Consider the following 18415-nt stretch of genomic DNA (forward strand, 5'->3'; position numbering starts at 1 on the left):
TTTTTGCAGGTGAAGAGACAGAACCATGGACAGCCCCCCACAAACTTGTTTTTACACAGAGGAGCTGGCATTCAACACAGGCAGTTTGGCTTCGGGTTGTCTATATAAACATATTTCTTTGTTACAATACCATGGTATTCTAAGTCTTTCAATTTCCAGTGTCTTGGTACACTGAATTGTTCTCATGAAGACAAGATGAGAAGAAAAACTATTGCCTAAGAGCAACCAGTTAGAACAAATTGCTGAGGCAGTAGGTGAGCAGAAAGCAGTGAAAGCAGATTGGAAAACAATAAGCCTAAAGTGATATTATTTGACTGCTCTGGAGTTGGACAGTACAACGCTTGACAATTTGGAAAATGGAATAAGAGACTATTTGGTGAATCAATTATCTATTTAAACTTGTTGGTAGTGAAATTTGAAAAGAAAGTTAAATATGTGAATACATGTTTCTTATAATTAAAAGGAAAAGTAGGTAATCACAGTTCAAAAGGCTACTTTGTAAATGAGAGTTTATAACAGCAGGCATATTTTTTTTTTAAATGCAAAGGACACAGAGGTGACCCTGTAGTTTTAATATGTATCTGTAGCTACTTTTTATTTGTTTTTGGATAATTTCATTTAAGGAACTAAATGCTAACTCTCCTTATTCAATATTACATTTCTTTTGTGTGTTTCAACACACACACCAATGAGATCTGACAGGACGCCCTTCAGTTACCTACTAGCTATCATATATAATAACATGATATAATGTTTCAGATGAACATAAATAATTTGTTCAAACTGTGTATTTCTATTTCAAACTATGCATTAACATGGCATAGTTAAATACTTAATAAAGTGGGAAATTCTAAAGATATGAGAATGTGTTGGGTATGTGTGTGTGTGTGTGTATGTGTGGGTGTGTGATGGCTTGTGAGATCATTCTCACTGTTTCAGTGTAATTTCCTACAAGTGTAGGAAAGTAAGTATAAATTAAGATCCTGTTTACGCTTCTCCTGGAAGTTTCATATTTTTGGTTTCATATACGTTATTTTAGCTAAAGCCATGTGTGACCCAGAGGAAAGAAAAAAAAAATCTTTGATAATGTACATATTTGTATTTTAGATCAGGAATTCCAACTCAGCCAACAAAGCTTAGACGCGAAAGCATATGGTCTATCTTAAACTAAAGTAGCATTTCATAAACAATAAAGAGGCTAAGAATGATTGGGAATTTCATTTCACTTCTATGGTGACAAGGGTCTCTTGTTCATCACCATGGCCCCAGGGCTAGAAGAATGCCTGGCACACAGTAGAGTTTCCAAAAATGAATGAATGAATGAATGAATGATGACTGCAAGGATACAGGCTAAAAGGGCTTTGCAAATTGAAAGGCGTTTTTTATCATCACCCAAACTGTCTGTAAAGTTTGCTTATTATAAACAAACAAAAAAAAATGTTAAGGATTCTTGGGCTTTATCTTGTCACCCTGCAAAGTAGTTTTTTTTTTTTTTTTTCCCTCAAGAAAATGTAGCTCTTCTGGTTGAAGACTGCAGCAAACTCCAGGGGCTAAGTAGATTTCCCAATACCTTAATTCCCTTCACAGAGTTAGGTTTTGCTAAATTAGCTAGTAGTCAAGTGCAAAGAGAAAAGTTCTCAGAAAGATGGAATTCTACAGTCAAGTGCAGTAAAAGGATAAATGGAAATAGAAGTGCATAAGCTGTAGGTTCCTCAGGGGAGTTGAAACTTGCCTACCAGCTCATTATGGGGAACTCAGACAAAGCACGAATAGCTCTGATCAGAAAAGGACACTTGTTTTAGGACACTAAAAAAGTGAAAACAAGTAAATTCTAAGAAAGAATTTAGCAAAAACCTTCATTGAACATATATGCTCTTTTTTATTTTATTTTTTAATCGAAGTATAGTTGACTTACAGTGTTGTGTTAGTTTCAGGTGTTTAGCAAGGTGATTCAGTTATATATATATATATCTATATATATCTATATATATATCTATATATATATATATACACACACACATCTATTATATTTCAGATTCTTTTCCCTTATAGGTTATTACAAAATATTGAGTATAGTTTTCTGTTCTATACAGTAAGCCCTTGTTGGTTATCTATTTTAAATATAGTATTGTGTATATGTTAATCCCAAACTCCTAATTTATCCCTCCCCCCTCCCCTTTGGTAACCATAAGTTTGTTTTCTATGTCTGTGGGTCTATTTCAGTTTTGTATATAAGTTCATTTGTATTTTTTTTTTAGATTCCACATGTAAGTGATATCATATGTTTGTCTTTCTCTGACTTACTTCACTTAATATGATAATCTCTAGGTCGATCCATATTACTACAAATGGCATTATTTCATTCTTTTTTATGGCTGAGTAATATTCCATTGTATATATGTACCACATCTTCTTTATCCATTCATCTGTTGATGGACATTTAGGTTGTTTCCATGTCTTGGCTATGGTGAATAGTGCTGACATGAACATAGAATTGCCTGTATCTTTTCGAATTATAGTTTTGTCTGGATATATGCCCAGGAGTGGCATTGCAGGATCATATAGCAACTCTTCTTTCAGGTTTTTAAGGAACCTCCATACTGTTCTCCATAGTGGCTGCACCAATCTACATTCCCACCAACATATATTCTCCCTAAAACAATGATAAAACAAATTTCATCCACAGGTCCTTGCTGACAAATGCCTACAGAGTTTTCCATCTGTTGGAGGCAGTTGATGCAATCTGGTAATATATGTTATGGATTAATAGGCTTTTGGGTTTATCACATTTGTTCATGTGGTCCAGGTGGAAAGAGTCTGTAGTAATGCCTAGAAGGTAATTAAGGTGTCTGCACCTGAATCAATAAGGAGAGATAAAGGAAAGCAGATTAGTTAGTTGGCTCAGAAGATAAATTTGAGAGGTGACAATGTCAGTCTTCAGGCGTATGGTGAATTATCAGGCAGGGTAATTTTTCTCTTTCTAGTACAGTATAGTAGGAGGTGGAATTGGTCAATCTTTCATCAAATATTCTTTGAGTGCTTATTTTTTGCACAGTGCTGTAGGCAGCACAGAGAAATAAAGCTATCCCCAAGTGTGCACTATCAAATACAATTTTAAAAACTTGATGATCTGCCATGTATAAGTTTATGAATGTGTATAACTTCTCCATGGTTTATTTTCAGGGAGAGAGTAGCAGCTATTCTACTTCATATTTTGACAGGAACCAGAAAATATTGTGATCTTTGGTTAAACATATGGCAGCCTAGAACAAACCACATTTGCAGTCTCTTCTGTAGCTTGATGGGGTTATGTCTCTAAGTTCTGATAAACAGATGTGAGCACAAGTGTGCCCAAAGCGGGGAGTGCGTCCTGTCCTCTCCTGTGGGCTGAATTGTAGAGCTGGCCGGAGTATCACAGGACGAGGGTGTCATGGTTCCTTCATTACCCAAGACGGTGCCTTTGTGTGAAAGAGATGAGAGGCATACCTCACTGAGGAAATCTGCTTCCATTTGTGTAGACCTGTTAATAGAAATCTACCGTGTCTATGATCTGAATGACATTCTTCAGAATCATGCAGTGCAGAACCTGTACAACCATACTTGGTAGACTGCTTGATAATTACCACACCATAACTGGTCCTGGACTGCAAACACGTTTTACAAGTTTGTTTGTTTTCCACTTTTTTAGTTCTTTTGGTCATTCAAGGCCAGACCTAATCTTAGTTAAAACACCTTTCTCAAGAATGAAAGCTCCCCTGCAGCAAGGAAATTATCTACTTTTCCCATGGTGTTTTCCAGTGCCTAGAACAGGGCCTGCTATAAAGAAGATGCCAAAATATTTGTTTTGTTTGTTGGATGGCTTACTGAAAAAAAGAAAGGAAGGAAGGAAGAAAAGAAAGAAAAAGAGGTTTTTCTTCCTTTTCTTCCTTATATATCCAGAGGGAAAGGAAGAAATATTTTTTTATTTGCTAAGAGTTTGTGGCTCTTTGAGATTATTATATGTAAAACTAGTTTCATTAGAATTATATGAAAAATGCAGTTGTAATTGTAGCATTAATATCCACCACACTTTGTGATTAACACTATCACTTTATTTTTTTAGAGTAATTTTTTACATGTAAGCTAATCATGTGTTTAAAGTAATTTAGAAAAATATTTTGTAAGCCACAGCCTGCCTATTGATGTATGTTGAGAAGTCAGTCATATAAAAATGTAAATTGTGACCATTTTTTGAATGGTTGATGAAAGAATTAAAGTTCTTTTTGTCAACCATTTAGGATTTACTACACTTCTGTAAGAGTAACGCTGTGTGGGCTCCTTGTAAAGCATGGAGAGAATGTGTGATGTGTGATTGCCAACCTCATTGATTCTTTTTTAAAAAAATTTTATCGGAGTATAGTTGATTTACAATGTTGTGTTAGCTGCAGGTGTACAGCACAGTGAATCAGTTATATATATATATACTCTTTGTCAGATTCTTTTCTCATATAAGTTATTACAGAATATTGAGTAGAGTTCCCTGTGCTATACAGTAGGTCCTTGTTTACCTATTTTTTATATAGTAGTGTGTATCTGTTAATTCCTAACTCCTAATTTATCACTTCCTATCCCAATGTTCACAGCAGCACTATTTACAATAGCCAAGACATGGAAGCAACGTAAATGTCCATCAACAGATGAATGGATAAGGAAGATGTGGTATCTATATACAGTGGAATATTACTCAGCCATAAAAAAGAATGAAATAATGCCATTTGCAGCACCATGCATGGACCTAGAAATCATCATACTAAATGAAATAAGTCAGACAGAGAAAGACAAATATCATATGATATCACTTATATGTGGAATCTAATAAAAATGACACAAATGAACTTATTTACAAAACAGAAACAGACTCAACAGATCTCAAAGTCATCGATTCTTTCTATAGGTTCCGAACGAATGGAGAAATCTATGAAGGAGTTAAAAATGCTCATTAAAAATGCTTGTTTCATTGCTGTTAAAGCTGGATTGGAGAATCCAGTCTCTGGAGCTTCCTTACCGGGTGCAGCGGGATTAGGAGAAAGTGTGCACGTGGGTTGTCGGCACCTCTCACGCAACTATTTCCCAAAACTACCAGGAAGCATCTCTGATAAGCCCCTGACTCTCCTTGTGTTTGGATGTAGGTTTCTCCAGTGTTTATTTTCATCTGCTGATAACATCCGCCCTTGTTTTTCCAGCACAGTTTTGGACTTGTTTTCAAATATATTTGTCATTTCCCTGAAATCTTGGGACAGGCAAGAAGTCAATGTAAGGGTCAGTTTTTCTTTACATTATTCTATAGATAAGGTCACCAGGATTTGTGTATTTTTTTCCTTTTTACCCCACACTTCTTCTAATGTAATAACCATAAAGAAAGCAATCATTTGTTTCCACAGTCTTATATATTTTTTTCTTTAGTCCTATATATTTTGAAATGTATTTTGTTCTTGCCCTTCTTCAAAACTGTTTCTGACTGTGAACTCCATGCCACCTGGAGATAAGACGAGAGATGGTCAAAGAAAGGTGCTTGAAAGCCGTGTCTGATGTGGATGAGAGGGTGTGTTTAACCAAGTGCTTAAGTAATAGACTCGCATCCCTACGTGCAAAGTTAAAAGCTGGCAAGGCTTTTTTGAGATTCATAGGGAGGCTTTCATTTAATCCCTAGCCAGCCTTGGTAAGATTTACACAAACACATTTTTAATGTTGATGTTAATCTTACCAGGGTGTCATCTCAGATCAGTAAATTGGAGACTGGAAGAGGGCCCTGCTGGACTGAGAACTCTAGGTCATAAGGGAGAGCTTGTCCCTTTCTTTATATGGGTTTGTCCCACTGCAGACACCTCCGTAAAGCACTGATTGATAATATGGCCACTTAAAAAAAAAGCTCATGAATGTTGATATGTTCTCCAAAAGGTTCTTCAACATGGGAATTTTTTAAGCAGTAGAAAATCTGGTTTATTAACAGAATATATCTAGCCGTCCAACAAGATTAGACAGATTATCCAGGGTTTCTTCTTTATTATCCAGATAGTCAGAGGTCCCCAACACCACCAGGTTCAGTGATTCTAGACTATTCTAGACTATTCTGAGTTACAGGACTCAGGATATACTCAGGGTATGATTTATTAGAGCAAAAGGTTACAAAGCAAAGAGGAAGCACACAGTATACGCTGAAGCAAACTCTTAATTTTCTTATGAAATATGCAGAAATTGAGTGGAAAAAAAAGTAGCAAGATTAGCTGTAACCTGCAGTAAATATATATGTATATGTATTTCTGACACATCACTCTCTATTAAATCTTTAAACAATTTACTCATGGGAATTCAGATGGATTCATTTCTTCTACTTTTCCCTATTTGTTGCCTGAAAGTTACTAAAATGGGACATACTATTAATCACCCACACAGTAAGGAGTAAGAGACCTAGTATGCAGTAAAGGCTCAACCCCAGGCCTGAACTGACACAGCTTTCTATGCTTAGAAATATCTATTTGCAAGGTCGGGCAAAGTCCAGAGGAAACCAGGCCCAAGCTTCCAGGGGTTCTTCCCCAGAGGAGTCACACAGAATATGCTGAATTCCTCCAGCACTGAGTGGTGATAAACTGTTTTCCAGGGAAGCTGCATAGAGACTCAGGGCCCAGGATTTTGATCAGTGCTGGTCACAAGGTCACCCTCCGCTGAGCACATACCTGAATTCTAGACTGCCAGGAGAAAAGCAGGTGTCCAGCACAAACTATATTGTTTGTACAAACAGTTTAGGCTCAGCATACCACCTTTATCTCTAGAGAATCATGGGAACACTCTTGAAGCCCAAGTTCCCAGATGCCAGCCAAGGGTCGACCTTGCAAACAGACATTTCTAAGCGTAGAGAGCTGTCTCAGCTCAGACCTGGGGTTGAGTCTTTACTGCAGAGGAAGTCTCTTCCTCCCTGCTGTGTGGGTGATTAACAGTTTGTCCCATTTTAGTAACTTTCAAGCAACAAATAGGGAAAAGTAGAAGAGATGAATCCTTTCGAATTCCTATGCGTAAATCTTTTAAAGATTTAATAGAGTGTGATTTTGGTTGCCTATAGTCTTGCTACTTTTTTTTTCCCACTTGAGTCCTGCACATTTCATAAGAAAATTGAGAGTTTGCTTCAGAATATACTATATTTTTTATTTTATTGAATTATTTATTAGTTGTTTTTATTATTCATTTATTTTTTGATACTTAAAGTTTTTATTTTGAGATAATTGTAGATTCAGATGTGATTGTAAGAAATAATGCAGGGAGATCACATGTACCCTTCACCCAGTTTCCCCCAATGGTAACATCTTGCAAAACAATAGTACGATATCACAACCAGGAAACTGACTGAGTACAACCCACAGAACTGATGCAGATTTCATCCGTCTTACATGTATTTGTGTGTGTGTGTGTGTGTGTGTGTGTGTGTGTATGTCTCTTTTGGTTCTATGCAATTTTATCACATGTGTACATTCTCATACTACCACACCACCATCATCAAGATAGAGAATAGTTTCATCCCTGTAATGATTTCTTACGCTGTCCTTTTAAAACCACACCTATTTTAAAACCACACCTATATTCCTCCTCACCCACCTCCCCTCCACCTTCCCACTCCCAAAACCCTGGTGACCACTAATCTTTTCTGTATCTCTATAACTGTGTGATTTCAAGAATGTTGCACAAATGGAATCATATAGTATGCAAACTTTGGGGTTGGGTTTTTTTCACTCAGTTAATTCCCTTGAGATCTTTCCAAGTTGCGTGTACCAATTGTCCATCCTTTTGATTGCTGAGTAGTATTCCATGGTGTGGATGTACCTTAGTTTATTGAACTATTTACACATGGACAGACATTTGAGTAGTTTCTGGTTTAGGGCTATTACAAACAAAGCTGCTATGAACATTTACAAGTTTCTGCAGGAGAATAAATTTTCATTTTTCTGAAGTAAATGCCCAAGAGTGCAGTTGCTGCATTTTATGGTAATTACATGCTTATTTTTATAAGCAACTACCAAACTGTTATCCAGAATCGTTGTACCATTTGACCTTCTCACCAGAAAAGTTTGAGAGATACAGTCTTTCCACATCCTCACAAGCATTTATTGTGGTAACTTTTTAAAAAATTTTAACCATTCTGATGTGCAGTTTTACTTCATTTTGGTTTTAATTTTAATTTCCCTGAAGTCTAATAACTTTGAACATCTTTTCATGTGTTTATTTGCTTTCTCTAAATCATCTTAGGTGAAATGTCTATTGCTTATTTTCTAACTGGATTCTTTTTATTGTTGAGTTTTGAGAATTCCTTACATATTCTAGATACCAGTTCTTTTTCAGATATTTGCAAATACATTTCCCAGTCTGTAGCTTGCCTTTTGTCTTTGCATCCTCTTAAACAGAATGTTTCACAGAACAAAAGTTTTTAATTTTGGTGTCTAATTTGTCGATGTTTCCTTTTGTGGCAAATCTAAGAATGCTTAGCCCTAGGTCTTAAAAATTTCTTCCTAGTTTTTTTTTCCCTAAAAGTTTTATATGTTATGTATTTCAACTGACTGCCTAGAGTGATAATTTTTAGCAAAAACATCACCTAGAATGTCTTTGTGAATGGTGACACACTAGACGTGTTTTGTCACTGTATAATTGTCAAGTTTGTGTGAACACGTCCTATTTATTCTGTTCTAGGACACAGGATGCTGTTAATGCTAAGTGAGAAATAGTAAAATGGGGAAGAAATAAACTTCAATTTTTTGTTAAACTATATTTTGAATTAAATTTTATCACATTTTCTTACCTCAGCCTGTTTCTTTATTGATCTGAATAACTGAAACAATGTCAAACAAAACACAGGAAACATAGTGAAACATGTGGGTGTTCCTTAATTTTTTCTGGAAATTTAAAACTAAAAATATAATATTTCAGTAGTAGAAAGATCATTTCATCTTGTACAATTATACCTTAAAAGCATTTTGAGAGTGCTTATTCATAGATGTCTCAGGAAAAAAAAAATTCTTGTTTTCATTTTAAATAAAATACAGAATAACGCTTGACTATCATCCTGGCTCTTCTCCAGGCTGCACTTTACCTCCCATCTTGTTCAACTTTAACAAGGTCAAGTACATCTACAAACTCAATCTCACAGAAATGTCTAATTCTGGATGTTTTTATTTTGCTTGAATTTTGCTTGCCACAGAAAATCATACCATAAAATTTGGCTTTTAGCCTGCAAGAGCTTTCTTTCCATACTTGTCACATATTAGAATATGGTTTCCTTCCTGACATCTACCCAAGGATTTTTAATCTCTCTCAGAAGAAAAAACTCCCCCTTTATATTTTTTAACTTGTTTATTTATGGGTTTTTTATTTTTATTTTTAAATTTTATTTTATTCAAGTATAGTTGATTTACAATGTTGTGTTAGTTTCTGCTGTACAGCAAAGTGATTAAATTATACATATATATGCATTCTTTTTCAGATTCTTTTCCATTATGGTTTATCACAGGGTATTGAATATAGTTCCCTGTGCTATATGGTTGGACCTTATCCAATCTATATATAATTGTTTGCATCTGCTAATCCCAACCCCCATCCCCCGGCCCCAGATTCCCCCTTTTTAAATTATAGAAGTTGAATTGCAGGGAAGGTTTTCCATGCCTGTGGGTCTGGAGTCAGGGACTAGCTCCAAATACATCACACTGGTGAAAATGACCTGATTGCCTGTAGATGGCAGACTGCCACTATTTATTCTCAGTTTTAGGACCATCCCTGGTTTTTAGTCACCAGGTAGCACAGGTGCCTGTCCCCAGATGCAAGAACCATTCAATTTTCCAGTTCTTTTTTTCATTGTTTTCTTTGTATTCTGAAGTTGCCTTGGACTTCGGCTACTTTGTTTTGATTCACATTCTTGTTAACACCCCTCGATGTTCAGGCATTCTATGTCAATTGTTTGCAAACATATCACTGTTTCCACCCTAATAAATTTGATATACATGTACACACGCTCTAAAATCATTCACTGGCATTTTTGTGCTGAATCTGCCTAATAGCCTCACTCACATAAATAAAATGTAAGTATATAAATAGAAAACAAGTTTATTTCATGACATTTCTCAACCAAATAGTGTTATATAAGCAAGGTATTAACTTCCTTTCTACCTAAACTGCATTTTTATTCCATATATAATTTTTCTTTAACCTATCATTTATATGAAGGGGATATGAATTTGAATGTCAAAACCAATGCCAGGAGGGCAATGCCAGGACATACATTGACAGTGTATGTCCAGTAATCTCCTCATGCGTGAACTCTCTACCAAAAAGGAAAGTGAAAGCGCTCTTTCAACAGAACCACAAGAGTTTTAATATTTGCTTTCCAGCCCTTTTAAAAGTCAACTTTATTTCACAATAACATTTGAAGAAAGAGATTAAATTTGACTTATATTTTAAGTGTTACAGGATTTTAAGGTAGAACTTAGAATTTAAATTGATTTTATGACTCAGTATGCCATTTTGAAATACAATTTTAGCTGATGTAAAATTTCAGGTTGGTTTATTTTTAGTGATTGTAACAAAGTCAGAATACGTTAGCAACAGTAATATTTACATTGTGTCATAAGAAAAAGTTTGGAAATATTACTCTGTCTAGACTTAAGGTATTCTGTGAACCCAGATATAATGGAATCATATCTAGAAAACACATTTCAGTGAAAGAGGCACCTCCTGAGATTATATCACTCACAGGAACGGGATGGAGAAACAAGCTTTCCTAGGTGCTTGATGCTTTTAGTCACTGCGCCACAAAGAGATTAAACTTGAGAATGATGATAAAATGTGGTAGGAATTTTTCAGCTTTAAAATGCTGTTTATTATTGTTTCCAGCCCTGAGATTCTATGTGAGTCCCAATGAGTCTCTGTATTTCTCCTCAGAACTTCTGACTATTGATTAGATTGGATGTTTCCTGGAGGAAATAATGTAATTATGTATGTGTCATGTCAACATTCTCCTATTTTTTATTTTTTATAAAATTTATGTGCTTGAGAAAATAATTGTTAACCACATATCTGACAAAGAACTTGTAGGGACTTCCCTGGCGGTCCAGGGGTTAAGACTTCGTGCTTCCATTGCAGAGGGCACAGGTTCGATCCCTGGTTGGGAAACTACAGACCCTACATGCCACTCGGTGTGGCCAAAAAAAAAAAAAAAAAGAACTTGCACCTAGAATATATAAAGAACTCTGAAAACCCAGTGATAAAAATACAAACAGTTTAATCAGAAAATGGGCAACAGACATTTCACTGAAGAAGCTCTACAAATGGCATATCATCCCATGAAAAAATGCTGAAAGTCATAAACATTAGAAAAAAAAATTAAACCCACAATGAGATATCAGAATGGCTAAAGTACAAAATAATGACAACCCCAATTGCTGATGAGGAGGCGGATGAACTGAATCACCCACAGTTCGCTGGTGAAAATGTGACATGGCACAGTCACTGTGGAAAATATTTTGGCAGTTTCTTATGAAAGTAAACATGCAATTGCTATGTGATGTAACAGTTGCACTCTTGGACATTCACTCTAGAGAAATGAAAACCTATGTTCAAACAAAAACCTGTCCATGGATGTTGTAGCAGTTTTATTTGTAATGGCCAAGCCCTTATCTATGGGTGAAGGGATTAACAAAGTGTGGTACATCCATACCATGGCATATTACTCAGCAATGAAAAAGAACAAACTATTGATCCAGAGAACAACCTGGTTGACTCAACAGAGAATTAGGCTGAGTAAGAACATAAAAGTTTAGATGCTGCATGACTCCATTTATAGAACATTCTAAAAATAAGAAAATTACAGAGATGGAAAAGTGATTGTTGCTTAGGGAGCTAGGAATAGGGGTGTGGGTGGAATTATAAAGAAGCTGCATGTGAGCCTTGTGGCGAGGGACCTGTTCTGTATCTTGGCTGTGGTGGTCGTCCCGTGAAACTACACATTTGATAGTACTGCATGAAAACACGCACGTGTGCACACAAACGTGTGCGTGCAAGACTGGTGAAATTTGAATAAATTCTATGGATTGTATCAAGGTCAGTTTCCTGGTTTTGAAATTTAGTGTGGTTATGCAAGATGCTAAAATTGAAGGAAGCTGGATACAAAGGGCTCATAGGATATTTCTGAACATTTTTGCAACTTCTTATGAATATACAATTATTTCGAAATAAAAAGTTAAAAAAACTGATGTGCCTATTTCTACCTGGAGATCACGCCATGCTAATTAGTTTAATCTCCCAGAAGAGATTAGATTAGACTAATCCCCCTCTACTTAGAGGCTCTTGTTATTGTTATGATAATTATATCAAAAGAAAAACACTTATTAGATATGAAAGTGTTACATGCAAAAAAGTTTCATGTAAATAATTTTCTTCAGGAATCTGTACACCTCTTAAGCCTTTTAATGTGTCAAATAGTCTATGACAATTTTCACTTAGTAGTTTCTTAGGATTCTGTTTCCATGTCACATATGAGGTGTAGCCTTCAATTTTTTCTTTTCCATTGGATCTAGATTATGTTATTTGGATCCTGCTCCGAAGAATACCTCAAAATAGTACAAATGAAAAATGAAGAAACATGACAACTTGCGTATAGACTTTATGATCCTGGCAGAATTCTTAGTGCATCCTTTGTGGAAAGGTTAACTTTACTTCAGAATAAATTTCTCATGTAATACCATTGGTATTGCTAGAAATTTCCTTAAAAAGTTTCTAACAAAATATAAATGGTTTACCTAAAAAAAATGTCTATTTCCCTAAGACCGACTTTGAATCACAGTATCATGGTGACAGTAAACTTGTGGGTTTGCAGAATGATCATTTATTTTAGATAAAGCATTAAACTTTGACATTTCGGCACTTACCTAGAATGAATCTCCTTTCAGACTGGTCTTCCTGAATTAAGGACAGTTGTCTGGGCCAAATTCACCAGTTTGGAAGCAATTAAAAATCTTTGACCTATTTACAGACCTCTCCAGGTTTTCTCAGCTTTCATTTTATTCTTTCTGTCTTTCTTATCTCTCTATCCTGAGAGGCTTTGGGCTGAGCCCAGACTTTCCAACAGATGACTGGTCTGTTAATAGATCAAATCTTCTTCTCCCTGCTCGGAGTAGGAGCTATTGCATGTGTGACCCAGAGGTAAGCAGTCAGAATTAGACCTGAATGGTGTCTGTTAAACATCCTCCTATAGCGTGTGTAGGAAGCGGGGCTGGGAGAGCTGGGCTGGGGTGTGTGGGTATGGAGAATAAAATGACTAAAACATATACCAAAATGGACAGACTATTTTTTCCGTGTTGTACATCATACCATAGATTAGGCCAGACACTGAAATTTCTCCGTGTTAATTTAGAAGCAAATCTATAGTTTAAAAACTTTAAACACCATGGCAAGATTACTGGGTTTAGAATCAGAAGATCTGGGTTAGAGTACTGACTTTCTAATGTTCCAGCCTTATGACCCTGAACGAGTTAATCCTGTGTTCTTCAATGATCTCTTGCGTAAAGTGAGGCTTGTAATACTGTTCTAAAATGGTTTTCAGAGGATTAATAAGTTAATGTATATGTGAAAGAAGTCTTCAAAATATAAAGGTCTATTTAAATATGTTATTGCTCTTAATGTAGTTAATGTATGCAAATTTGTGTGTGTGTGTGTAAATTTGCTTCATGAAGGCTGAGAACAGGCTTCCCCCCTTTTAAACCAGTATGTATCCATAACACATCATATAGAAGGTACTTATAAATATCTTTAAAGCAATATATATATATGTATATGTATATGTATATATATGTATATGTATATATGCAATATATATGTATATATATATGCAATATATTATATGTTTATGTATATGTATATGTATGTATATGTATTAAAAGAATGGATGAGTACACTTCAATAAAAAAGAAGGCTCAAATCTAAAGAATTCATTTAATCTAATTTAATTGGTATCAAGATAAGAATAGGCACAGGAACTTTTAGAGCAGGCACTGAACTACAGTATCTCCTAGTGAAATTAAATACTTTTAGAAAAGATGGTAAGTGTTTTTTTTAACAGTTTCATTTTACTAGTGCAAGCACAGAATTCTTCTGCTCATAAACCTTAAATAACTCTTACAGCTCAGAAAATAAAATCCAGTTCTTTAGCCTGGGGCTAACATCTTCAGATTTATTTTGCCATATTACTGTCTGTCTCTTTTGGATATTTCCTGTATATCACCCAAATACCCCTTTCCCTCCTCTTTTGTCTCTTTGCCTGTGTCCAGGCTGGATCCTCCGTTTGGAAAACCCTTCAGTTTATTTCCATAGAATCAGATCCCACCCATCTGTCAAGTTCTGTCTTGAAGGTCACTGTCTCTGAGAAGCCTATGCAGATATCCTCAGTTAAAGGTAACCTCTTTCTGTCTGGATATCCACTTCATGTTTGTCCTCTTGAAACCCTTGTCACTTCTGAGCCTAGATGGTACGTTTTTGACAGCAGATTCTATGTATGATTTGCCTGTGTATTGTCAAGATTGCCTACATTGTAAATACACACCAATTATTTGTTTATTGAACAAATTTAATACATACACATTTTAATGTCTGCTTGTATTGCATTTATAAATGTCTTGCATTTATCAGTAATTGTTATTTACAAAACGGAATATATAGGTGTCCATGATTTTGACTTACTCATCATTATTACAGTTAATTGATTTTGGCAAAAGTGCAAGGTAGTTCTTTTGGGAAATGATAACCTTGTCTACAAATGATGCTGGAAAAATTGGATACCATATGCAAAGAAAAAGAGAAACAACAACAACGAAAAAGGAAATTTACATTCTTAACTCACCAATAACAAACATTAACATATAATGGATCACATACTTAAATGTAAGCACTATAAGTGTAAAACACATGAGAAAATCTTTGTAATCTTCAGTTATACAAAGAAATTTTAGACATGATAACATCAAAAGCATAATCTGTAAGAGAAAATATGATAAACTGGACCTCATCTAAATTAAAAAGTCAAGTTTTGCTCTTAAAAAAAACACTAGTAAGAAAGCAGAAAAGAAAAGCCAGAGAATTCAAGAAAGTATATCTTGAATATATTGATATATCTTGAGTATATCTGGTAAAGAACTTGTATCCACAATATATGAGAAACTCGTACAATTCAATAAGAAGAAAACCAATCCAAGTAAAATATGGACACATGTTTTGAATAGGCATTTCAACATATGGGTAGCAAATAAGCACATGAAAATATGCTCAACATTGTTAGTCATTAGAGAAAAAAAAGCCAAAATGGCATACCCGTTGAACTCTCTAAAATGGCTAAAATTAAAAAGAAAATAGCAAGTAGATGTCAAGAATATGGAGAAATTAGAACCCTGATATATTGTTCGTGGGAAGGTAATATAACAGAGCTACTTTGGAAAGTAGTTGTATCATGTCTTAAAAATGTTAACCATACGCTTGCCATGTTACCTAGCATTTCTACTTCTAGGTATTTACCTAATAAAAATGAAAACTAATATCCACACAAAGACATCCCTATGAATGTTGATAGTAGCATTGCTCAAAATAGCTCTAAACTGAAAACAAACCAAATGTCCATATCCAATTAATGAATAAACAAAATGAAGCATATCCTTACAAGGGAATATTATTTGCAATTAAAAGGAACAAAATATTGTTGCATGTAACAACACCTATAAACCTCAAAAACATCCTAAGTGAAAGAATACACATGAAATGGTTCAGTATAGTATATGAAGTTTCTAGATAAGATAAAACTATAGAGACAGAAAGCAGATCAATGGTGGCCTGGTTCTGGGAATGGAGATTGCTTCCAAATGGACGTACTAGAACTTTTGGGGGAAATGGAAATGTTTCAAAGCCGAATGGGAGTGTTGTTTGTAAAACCACATCTATTTACTAAAATTTATTGACTGGCACACTGATAATGGGAGAATTTTATGGTTTGTAAATTATACTTTAGTAAAGCTGGATGGGGGTGGGATTTTATTTAGGTTTTGATATCAGGAAAAGTACCTATGGGAATAACATTTAAGCTTAGACCTGAAAGATGAAAAGGAATTAAGAAAGGCAAAGAGTATTCTAGGCAGGAAAGAGAAAGGACCTTTCAGGTGACCAGTGAAAGGTTACAGTGTCCAGAGTTTGGTGACAGAAAGGATGAGTGATGAGGGAAGACACTGGGGAATTAAATAGAAACAGTCATATAGAGCATTCAGAAAGCACTAAATCATGACTTGTTGAGTGAATGAGTAAATGAGTGAATGATGTAAGGATTGGAAACTTCAGTGATAAGACCTCACAATCTCTCAAAACCATTACGATTTGAGCTATTACCTTGTTAGAAATACGTGTTCTTCCTTCTGTTGGTTCCAAATCTGCTTTCCTATGGATAACATCCATTCTGCTTCTATAATTCTGGGGCTATGGTACAGATGTACAGCCCTTCAAATGTGTGTATAAAACTAGCATGCCATTTTATATCTTCTCCAGAGCCTAGTCTGTTATTCCCCTGACTGTTTTTCACCTGACTTGTTTTATAGATCCTTTACTGTTGGATTGATGGTAACTTGGATGTGTTCTCTCTCCCTGTGCAAACATGATCCTGAGAACAGAGAGCATTTTGCACATAGACTTGGAGTTAGCCGTGATAGAGCAGCTCCATCCCCTCCCTCTAGCTACTGGCCAGTATTAATAGGGCCCAGGAGCAGAGTAACTTTTTAATGACTACAAGGTGACGTTGACTAAAATGGTGTTTAGTGTCAAATAAAATATTTTTTCTTCCTAACATATGCTGCTGCAGCTCAATTGCTTTTTCTCTCTCACATTATTCTCATAAAATTAAATATCAAAACCTTATATTTATTTTTGTTTTTGTTTCCATTACTCTAGGAGGTGGGTCAAAAATGATCTTGCTGTGATTTATGTCATAGAGTGTTCTGCCTATGTTTTCCGCTAAGAGTTTGATAGTGTCTGGCCGTACCTTTAGGTGTTTAATCCACTTTGAGTTTATTTTTGTTTATGGTGTTAGGGAGTGTTCTAATTTCATTCTTTTACATGTAGCTGTCCAGTTTTCCCAGCACCACTTATTGAAGAGGCTGTCTTTTCTCCACTGTATATGCTTGCCTCCTTTGTCAAAGATAAGGTGGCCATATGTGCGTGGGTTTATCTCCGGGCTTTCTATCCTGTTCCATTGATCTATATTTCTGTTTCTGTGCCAGTACCATACTCTCTTGATGACTGTAGCTTTGTAGTATAGTCTGAAGTCAGGGAGCCTAATTCCTCCAGCTCCATTTTTCTTTCTCAAGATTGCTTTGGCTATTCAGGGTCTTTTGTGTTTCCATGCAAATTTTAATGAAACTTAAAAGCTTCTGCACAGCAAAGGAAACCATAGACAAGATGAAAAGGCAACCCTCAGAATGGGAGAAAATATTTTCAAATAAAGCAACTGACAGGGCTTCCCTGGTGGTGCAGTGGTTGAGAATCTGCCTGCCGATGCAGGGGACACGGGTTCGAGCCCTGGTCTGGGAAGAACCCACATGCCGCAGAGCAACTAGGCCCATGAGCCACAACTACTGAGCCTGCGCATCCGGAGCCTGTGCTCCGCAACAAGAGAGGCCGCGATAGTGAGAGGCCCGCGCACCGCGATGAAGAGTGTTCCCCGCTTGCCACAACTGGAGAAAGCCCTCGCACAGAAACGAAGACCCAACACAGCCATAAATAAATAAATAAATAAATAAATAAAAAGCAACTGACAAAGGATTAACCTCCAAAGTATACAAGCAGCTCAATATCAAAAAAACAAACAACTCAATCCAAAAATGGACAGAAGACCTAAACAGACATTTCTACAAAGAAGGTACACATATTGCCAACAAACACATGAAAGAATGCTCAACATCACTAAACATTAGAGAAATGCAAATCAAAACCACAATGAGGTATCACCTCACACTAGTCAGAATGGCCATCATCAAAAAGTCTACAAACAATAAATGCTGGAGGGAGTGTGGAGAAAAGGGAACCCTCTTGCACTATTGGTGGGAATGTAAATTGATACAGCCACTATGGAGAACAGTATGGAGATTCCTTAAAAAACTAAAAATAGACCTACCATATGACCCAGCAATCCCACTACTGGGCATATACCCTGAGAAATCCATATTTCAAAAAGAGTCATGTACCACAATGTCCATTGCAGCTCTATTTACAATAGCCAGGACATGGAAGCAACCTAAGTGTCCATCGACAGATGAATGGATAAAGAAGATGTGGCACATATATACAATGGAATATTAGCCATAAAAAGAAACGAAATTGA

The 18415-nt window shown here is 35.8% G+C and overlaps 1 long non-coding RNA gene across 6 annotated transcripts in view; it reads left to right on the plus strand.

Annotated features, from left to right (window-relative positions):
- The window catches only part of LOC130708276 (uncharacterized), a 162001-nt gene that overhangs the window by 67017 nt on the left and 76569 nt on the right, over nt 1-18415 (plus strand). Inside the window, exon 3 of one of the 6 annotated variants that reach the window (XR_009008458.1) lies at nt 14337-14460. The exons of the other annotated variants lie outside the window; for them this stretch is intronic. This is a non-coding gene — a long non-coding RNA (uncharacterized LOC130708276). The remainder of the gene's footprint in view (nt 1-14336; nt 14461-18415) is intronic. 6 annotated transcript variants of the gene reach the window in all.

The sequence above is a fragment of the Balaenoptera acutorostrata genome, chromosome 5, assembly GCF_949987535.1.
Source record: "Balaenoptera acutorostrata chromosome 5, mBalAcu1.1, whole genome shotgun sequence".
Lineage (NCBI taxonomy): Eukaryota > Metazoa > Chordata > Mammalia > Artiodactyla > Balaenopteridae > Balaenoptera > Balaenoptera acutorostrata.